Below are 9655 nucleotides of genomic sequence, written 5' to 3'. Positions count from 1 at the left end.
CCTTGCATACCTGCTTCTTTGTGTGTGTGTGTGTGTGTGTGTGTGTGTGTGTGTGTGTGTGTGTGGATATGTGTGTGCGTGTGTGGCTCAGCTGCCCTCAGCCAGACCGAGCTCCCCTGCCGATCCCCGTCTTCCAGCTAGGAATCAGCAGACCATGGCAGGCTGCTGCCACAGCGCAGCTCCAGAGGAAGGAGGAGAGAATGAGAGAGCGAGAGAGGAATAGAAACACTGGGATGGTTAAAAAGATGGATTTCATTATGAGAACTTTCTCAAGATTTTTGTGTGTGTGTGTATGTGTGTGTGTGTTACTTTTCATAGTTTTGCAGATTGAAAAAGTTTTCTTTGCAAAGCAGGTGCTGACAGATGCTAAAGCTGAGGCAGACGTGCAGCCAGCCAGCCAGCCAGGCAGGCAGGCCGGGCACGGGCCAGGCCAGGCGGGAAATGACCTGCCCCCTCCACCTTCTGATGTAGCTCCAGGGCGTGGCAGGATTTAGCATGGCCTCATTACCTTGTCATGAGCTTGGAGAAATATGGGCCTCCTGAGAGAGGCTCAGGGACGTGGACTGATGAAAACAGAAAAGGGAAAGGGAGCTGACAGCAGGCGCATACAAAGGGGGCGGGAGGGAAGGAGGGAGGAGAGCGAGAGGTATAAGAGTAGGAAGGGAATTGAGAGAGAAAGGGAGGAGAGATGTTGACAGATCTGGAAAAATAGAGAGACAGTGGGGACGGCTGGAGTATGGCGGGGAGTGGCGAAACTAATGGTCCTGCCCGGAGAGATAGCAGTCGATCACTCATCTTTAAACAAAAGCAGCGGGCTCAGGAGAATATTTAAGAAGTGCTTATTTAATTAAAAGTCCCTTTGCTCATATTTATGAGCCATCGCTCCTTCAAATATTAACCTTCCAGGTCCTGGGAGGCCTCTAACAGCTCAGCCTTGCTCTGTGAACCTGATGGCTTGGACAGGACATCTGAGATGAACTCTCCCATAAAACTCTGAATTCTACACGGGACTCAATAATATTGAGCTAAAGATTGTTTGCAAAAATGAAAATGTTTTTCCGACACTTATGTAAGAGCATGCATAAAAATATCAAGTAATGATTTGAGTATAAGAAGGTGCATCTCAGCAAATTAGAATATCATTAAAAATTTGATTCATTTTTGTAATTCAGTTCAAAAAGTTAAACTTAAATGTTATTAAGATCCATTACACAGAGTGATACATTTTAAGCTTTTATTTCTGTTAATTTTGATGATCATGGCTTACAGCAAATAAAACGTAAAATTATTATATTTTTTCACTAAAAAGGACTATTAAGAAGCCAAGTGCTCTTGCTGCAGACACTGAATGGACAGTACATGCACTAATACTTTGTCTGGGCTCCTTTTGCATGAATTACTGGATCAGTGTGGTATGGCGTGGAGGCGATCCTTTTGCATATATGTGTAACAGCATCACAAATGTCCTTGTACTGAAATGTGCTATACAAATAAATTTGCCTTGCCTTGCCATAAGATATAGATTTGTCACTTTAATGCTGAATTATAACATTAAAATTAACCAAACTTTCTAGCAGACAGTTTAGTCCAGTTTTATGACTCTTGCCTGGCAGTGGTGAAACTATTATCATGAAGGTGGATCATCCAAAGTGGGGCTCAGCCATCGCACTCTGGCTGTTCTTACCATTGCGAATTTTCCCAAATGGGGCAATCTCACTTTTCTCCTAGACTCTAGAGGGCAGCGTTGTGCTCCTACACCAAGCATACTACACCCCACAATATGTAAAAGTGGAAAACACAGTTGTTTCCAACATTTTAAAGCATTTTACTTTCTTGACTGATTTCTGTACACTGGGATCTTTATGGGCTGAATCATAGAGATGTCTATAAATATGAACTGATAATGATAATAATTATTAGTAATTATTATTATGATGATGATACATACATATGTTGAATATCTGCTAACATAGTTCAGTTTGATGTTTTTTATTAACAGCCCCACAAGAAGAAACACGTTTCTTAACACTTAAACACTATTCATTGTTATATAACTACACTGGATGTTAGTTCAACATATTGAGATTTTTTTTCCTTTTTAAAGCAGCACCATGTAACTTTCAGCCACCAAGCTTAGCACTCCCGAAAGGGCCACTGGCAACACTGGACTGTAGCAACATTAAATATCTGCCTCTGTGTTTTGGGGGTGCATAGCATTAGTCCAACAACTCAATAGTCCGACAACCCTAACCCCACCCTAACCCGACAACCTAAGGAACAAGTCATGACCGTTCTGTCTAATGTGAGAAAAGTGTAGTTTTCTTCGCCATGCACTCACCATGAAGTCCAATCTAATGCCAGAGAGTACTAGGCATGGTAACTGCTGATACAGAGAAGATGAATTTGGGCATAGGCCGAGCGCATGAATCTTGTCAAGGTATAGGCTTACTAAGAATCAATACTAAAAACCAAGCTAATTTTTTCCATCTTGAAACTGGGTTGTCGGACTAATGGGTCATCCGACTATATCAGACTAGTTGAGACTGTTGGACTATTGGGCAGACCCTGTGTTTTGGAATTTGATGGCAGACCACTTTGGACCAGCTGACTGAGAAGTCATGGAGTTTCTTTAAATAAAATAATAATAATATATCTTAAATTAAGCTAACACTGTTTTAAAGTAAGTCATTTAACCACAAGTCCAACACTTGAAGGTCTTCTTCAGGGATTTATAATATTGGTAATATGCAGATTTTGATTAAACCTTATTTTCATTCAAGCAAAAAGCTTTTCCGATAGAAAACAAGTAGAGCATCTCAAAAAGGTAACAAAACAAAGTAATATATGTTAAAAATGATTTAAGTCTTTTTCTTTGTTTAAATTTGATTTTCACCTCAAAATGATTCATACAGTTCTCAGTAATCAGTGTAAAGACTTTATTTGAATTACAGCAGTGGAATGCTTCTCATAATTTCTGACCAGGTCATTGTATCTGGCCTCTGGTGTCTTGGGTGATGAGCTCCTCACTTATTTGGTTGAAAGGTCTCCTTGCCATCACCATTTACTTTGTGAGTCTGCCTGGACCACTCCAAAACTGTCAATTACATCCAGTCAGAAGAAACATGTTGGTCAAATTAAAACATGATTTTAAAGGGGATGTAATGTGCTTTTTAATTCCTTCCTCTTCACATTTAATTAATTCAGTTGTGCTCTATATTAAGTGGAACTGCAATACTTTGGTCTGAATTCTTTGCTATTGCTGCCCTGGTCCATTTTTCCCCTGGTTCTGAGGTCCATCTGAGAGCAACTTGTTTTGGTGCCATCTCTTTAAATATAAACAAGACACTTTACACCCGCCCCCTCCAGGTCACAGAGCGTCCCACACCATCCCATTCGGTTATATTTGTAGTATGCTTGGGGACGGTGTAATGAATTTTGTGAGTTAGTACACTCAACAACCGAACATTTTCATTCACCCACTTGTAGCTTCGGCATCCTTCAGCTTGGACTACAAAATCGTGGCGAAAAACAGAAAAATGGCGGATTCGCGAAATCGTTAAGCTGGAAGTCCATAACCTTGTTTAGCAGCTCTGCAGCAAATATTGTAACATAATGGCACTGATCGTGAATGACTTCAGAATGCTAAATGTAGAACAGCTCACTGTGCATGAGCCACGGCAATTTTAGATTCGGACAAACTTTTGCAATAAAGCTTGTATAGTTGCACAAATCAAACAGTGAACAGCTTTGTCCTAAATATTGCCTCAAGAGACATATTATGGTAACAACAGAACACTGCTGCGTTGGAATATGCCAGAGATTTGATGATCATGACCATATGAAGGGAGATTTTTTTTTCATTCATTTTCCTAAACCCCGAAGGAATGCCAAGAAATGTCAACATTGTCAGTGAGCTTGTAAGCGAGAGGACATTCCTCTGGGTGACCAAAGACACCTGTTTGTACTTTCTGCGTTTGGGAAGGAGCCAACGACTGAATTACCAGGCCCAATACCCGCGACTGCAACGTCTGTACAGGTTTATTTGGCTTTTTGTCATCATACAATCTATGATGACATCCCTCATCATCATAATTGTAAACACACCACACACTGCACACTTGGGCTGTAACAGTCTATGAAACAGGCTGGCGGTCTATCTGACAGTCAGCAGTGGTGTTTATGTGTGTGCAATCTTGTTTGTGTGTGTCTGAGGAGGGACGTCTGTGTGTGAAGGTGGGACGGGATGTGAGTGTTTGATTACAGCAGGATGATTTACTTTACAGCTTTAGAAAATAAGCAGTTTTTAAGTCTACCTTTTGGGGGACTAAGTTCAATAATAATTTGAAACGTAGGCCTGCTTTGTATTAGCTGTAATTCAACGCAGAAAAATATGACCTAAACAGAACATAAAGATATCAACACGGCACCTGGACAGACAAAATGTTCCTTTTCTGTTCCTTTAAAGGTGTAAAAAAAATATGTTTTTTCATGATACGCCCCATTTAAACATAAATATGCCAGGGGTGTGATTAATTTTGGCCTTATGTGTAGTTGGGTAGGAACAAAGCAGAAATTTTATTCACTGAAAAAGCCCACAATTCAGATTCTGAAATTAAGCATTTAAGAGCATTTTCTGTTGTTGTTGTTGCTTGTCTTTTAGACCATTAATGCATAATTAATTCTTTAAATTGTGCCTGAAATTCTAAATAGAGAGCTTGGAAATAATAACTTCAAGGTTTGTTGGTCATCTGTCAACCTATTGGACCAAATTATATTTAGTCTTTATCAATGTAGTAGAAGAAATAAATTATTTCTGCATTACAAAAAATACTCAGAACTTACTAGCGAACCATGATTTTCTGTCCCTCTTTGTTGAATATTTCCTATTTTATCTGCATGTCATGTTTCTCAGTGTAACCTATAAAAATGAAATTGCCATCGCCCAGCCAGTCAGTGGCTTTGAGGTTTGTAGATTTCTGTGTTTGTATTTTTTCTCCCCTTGCTGACTGTTTACATACATCCAAACATGCTCTCCATACCAGAAGAGCATTCTGCATATTTATATCCAGACATCTGTTTAGAGAGATTAATGGTGCCTGGGAGTCTCAGTTTATAATACAGGCCTCCTCTCACAAGTCCTTACACGTCCAAACAGAGATAACCGTTATCGCATCAAGAGAAAAAAAAGATATGGCGCATCTAGTTTCTTTGACAAAACTCAACAACAGCACTGCTGAGCTCTGAGACGTTGAAAAACTCCAAGGCAAATCTCATACTGAAGGTTTCTTGCTTCTACAAGTAGCTAAAGAAATGAATTTTTAATATATCTGAAATCACGGAATATTTCTACTAGCAGAAAACCTGTGCTAAAGCCAGTTTCTTTAGCACAATTTGCTTTAGCATTTTTTTCTGTAAAGGTCTTATTATGTATCATATATTCTTAAGTGCTTTTTAATTGAATTATTATAATTTTTATCCTAAGCTTATACCAGAAACAACTCTGTAATGCCAAAGTTGGACACCTGGGTGAGTTCTTTCTCTAATCGTACATTAATTGTGCTTCATTGTATTTTCTACACATGCTTCATGCTGTAAAAGGGTATGGAGGTAAGCATGAATTGCATCAACTATTGAATAATAGAAAGACTGTAAGCAACAACACAAAAGACATTTACTGCTATATAGTTGTGAATATATTTTTGCTTCCTTGGCCGCACTTTATTCAAGAATTGAAAAGAAAATCCAATAGAAGAATGAATAGAGCCAGATCCACTAACCGTGCACTGCCAATGATGGAAATTTTACCCTGTGTTTGCATGTACGCTCTGTTCCATAACATTGACAAAGCAGATAGCTCTAATGGTATGTCTGTTCAAATACGGACATAAAATGCAGTTGATCCGGGGAATTTGCTCTCTTTTCAAGTCAGAGCTCAGTTTTCCTCTTCTCACAGAATATAAACTCATTCGTCAAACATGGCAGGCAAAACAGAAAGAGAAAACTTTTTTTCTTCCTTTGGGCTCTTTGTGATCGTGGCTGAAGAACTAAACCAGTCGCAAAGCTGTAACAAGAGAAAGTTCTGGCGTAGGCCTTTTTAGCTCAATGGCTGAAATAGATGTTAAAATGCACATCTGCACAGTGCAAGTTGAAGTAAAATGCTTAAATATGTCAACTGACTCTTTCTAGAAAGAATCAATTGGAAAGGTAAAATTGTATCAGTAAAATCTTTGAACATTAGTTGCAGGGAAAAAAAGTCAAAGCTGAAAAAATAAGAAAACATAGTGAAAAACCCCGACAGCATAGAAGGTTTTGATAAAATAACAGACTTTTTTTCATCAACAATCAATAAATTGTCCCTGAAAAAAACTTCCGGTCTCATACAGGCTGCTTCTAATTATGAATATACCATTTCTTAACTTACGGTTACTACCCATTTTCTCATAAGACATCCTGGAACAATGAACCAATAATGTTATATTATTTGCTCTTGTAATAAGATGGGCCAAGCAAAGACCTCTCCAACGCGTGCAAATCAAACAAAGCATGATGTTATACAACTTTCAGCATCAGGGTAACTTTACTACAACAAGTCTATTGAGAATTTAGTCAGTACAACCTCAATCCATTTCACAGAGATGCTACTCTGTGATATTATACAAACCAGTGACTTTTTTTTTTTGGGGTTTCCTGGCTTCTGGTTGTATTCTGTTTCTTTCCAGCATTAAAAAATACCACCAGCATGCAGGAGACGGAAAATATATCCTAGTAGCTGCATGTTGCAAACATTGCTGGTCCTTGACAATTGGATTTCTCACCTGCCTTTAATTCACACAAATATACATAAAAAAAGGCCATTTCTTTCACAAAAACAAGAAATATGCTTAAGTAAAAAAGGTGCTAAATAGCTCCAGCACAGAGAGATGCTATATTGTCTATTTTAATTTGTTGCCTTGTTTGTTTGTTGATGGCTTTGCAGCTGAAAAAAAAATCCCCCAGTTCTCCAGTCTTTAGTAAGTAAGGCCTGTGATGACACAGACTTTAATCTGGTTCTTAGGCACAGGAAAATGTGCCATGTCCTTTTTTGCAACGAGGTGACATAACCGATGTTTGTGCCACCTGATTGAACCTCTATCAAATGTGACTGAATATTAAAGATCTTTAGACACCACAGCCTGATTAGACTGAGCTCACTCACTCGGATAAAAAGTTGCCAAGGAGGCAATTTTCGACAGTCTTCTCTTAATGTTGTAGCGATTTAAATATGTGTTCCCACTCCTGCCTTGTCCTTTCAGCGGCGGTCTGCTTCTGGACATGGAGCAGGCAAGCAGATTTTTTTTCTTTCCAACATCAGCACGCTCACCATTCACGCACATCCTCAGGCTGCGCGGCGACATCGGCACGTCACAATGTTCTCATTTCCTAATAAGATGTGATCAACAGGTTAATGCTCACTTAAGACCTTCAAAAACGCTCCACGTAACATAACTGTTTTATGAATCCATTGCTCACTTTGTGGAATCAACGCACTGTCTTCAAGCTGGGTTTTTCTTTAAACACAGCTATGTTTCCTACCAGTTTTTCAAACCAAACGTGGAAAGTTCACCACATTTTACCCAATTGAGTACGATGGAAACAGAGACAGATTTTTATTTCAGTGAAACTCCATACTGTTTCTACCCAGATTGGACCCATGCCCAGAAATCCCAAATAAAGCTTCAAATGCCATACAACAGGTAATTTCTGTTTACTTTGAGTCAGACTGCAAATTGTGGTATTTTTAAAGAGTTTAATATTTTTGGTGCCTTTAACAAATTTTCCTTGAAGATTTCTCTACAGTGTTTCAACAGGCAACAGTGATCAAGAGATGTAGTCTTGATCCAACATTGCCATCAACCCCTAGGCCTGTTTCATAGTTTTCCCTTTTACTCTTAAGATTTGGAGAAAATAATTTATAACCAATTGGAAGCCTTTCTGGAGGAAAACAAGTGCTTGACGCTTTTCAGTCTGGCTTTAAATGTCTTCATAGCACAATCTGCATTGTTGAGGGTTTTTAATGATATCCCCCTTGTAACAGATTTAGAAAACCATGCCTTCATGGTTCTCTTAGATTAAACCTTTGACATAGTAGACCATTACATTCTGATTTCCCACTTAGAGCATTGTGTTTGCATCAATGTTATGGCACTATAATAGTTTCTGAACATATGTTGCTGAGATAACTTTTTCTGTTGGCTCAAATAATTGCAGTTCCTCTGTTCCGTTGTCATATGGGGATCCCCCAGGCGTGATTCTCGGACTTCTCCTATGTTCACTGTATCTTTTCTCCCTTGGCTCCATTTTCAGAAAGCATAATATTTGTTTTCATTGTTATGCAGATGATACTCAGGTTTACATGCCCTGAAACAGGAGGCTGACTAGGGCATGCAGAGGTTTCATTAATGTCTTGTGGGATTAAATAGGATGGTCAGATCAGTGCAGTAATAAAATAAATTTTTTCTTCACCTGAAGCATCTTGCCAATATAAAAAGCATCTTGTCGAAAAATGACTTGAAAACAATAATCAATGCCTTTTTTGCACCTTACTGTAATTCTTTCTATCTCAGAGTGAGTAAGTCATCCTTATCTCCCCTTTAGCTGGTGCAAAAAGCTGCTGCACGGCTTGTAACTGGAACATGGAACATCCTCTCTTCACTGGCTGCCTGAACATTTTAGAGTTCATTTTAAAACTCCTTTATTTGTTTTTAAGTCTTTAAATGATATTTCCTCTGCACCTACATTCCCTGTCTCAGTCCCTCGGATTAGAGGACCAGTTATTACTGGAGGAAACAAGGACACGGCTGAAGCTCAGGGGGATCGGGCTTTTGCCGTTGCTGCGCTCAAATTATACAATGCTCTGCTGCTGCAAATTAGAAAAACCTCCTCACCTCCTTCACTTTCTTGTTTTCTACATTGTGTTTTCCTATTGCTACTTTTACTTGAATTATCTATATATACTTTTAATTCTTTTGTCAGTTATGAATTTAGTTTAATTTATGTTTTTTAAACTATTCTTTTTGTTCAGCACTGCGGTCAGTGCCTGCTGTTTTTTAAGGGCTTTATAAATAAAGTTGACCTGGCTTGGCTTACCTCTATTTAGCTCCATTTCCTGATCAACTCTCACCGGCACCCCTTTCCCCACGGAAGGGAACTTTCCCCACATTATGATGCTGACACCACCATGTTGATCATCTCATTAATGCTGTCCTTGCATGGGCTGTAACCTTAGATTTGGCCATCCCACCACCCACCTAAACCTATCCAGACTTTAAACATCTCAACAACTAAATCCCTAAGCTGGTGTTCTCCTCAATCTTAATGGTGCTGTTTGTTCACCTCCCAAAAATGTCTAATTTCCCACAACCTTTATAGACTTTCAGGTATTAATTGCACTAGGTTTAGCTGGAGGTGGCCTCCCCAATAAGTATCAGCTTAGGGTTCAATAGCACCTTTGAGTCTGACGGCAGGAGGAAGTCCACTCCTGTTATCTTCATCACTAATAGTTTCAACATCATACTGACTTTTACATCAATGTTATTCAAAGTTTTATTTTAATTAGCAAATCTTTTTAATTATATCAGACTAAATTAATGTATTAAATTATTACATTTAATAAACA

General features: G+C 38.9%; 1 pseudogene; it reads left to right on the top strand.

The window, feature by feature from the left end:
• Positions 1–1598: 1598 nt before the first annotated feature.
• LOC118564041 lies at positions 1599–1724 on the top strand (annotated as a pseudogene).
• Positions 1725–9655: the final 7931 nt, after the last annotated feature.

Source organism: Fundulus heteroclitus, chromosome 8, assembly GCF_011125445.2.
Source record: "Fundulus heteroclitus isolate FHET01 chromosome 8, MU-UCD_Fhet_4.1, whole genome shotgun sequence".
Lineage (NCBI taxonomy): Eukaryota > Metazoa > Chordata > Actinopteri > Cyprinodontiformes > Fundulidae > Fundulus > Fundulus heteroclitus.
This window is presented reverse-complemented; position numbering and strand designations above follow the sequence as displayed.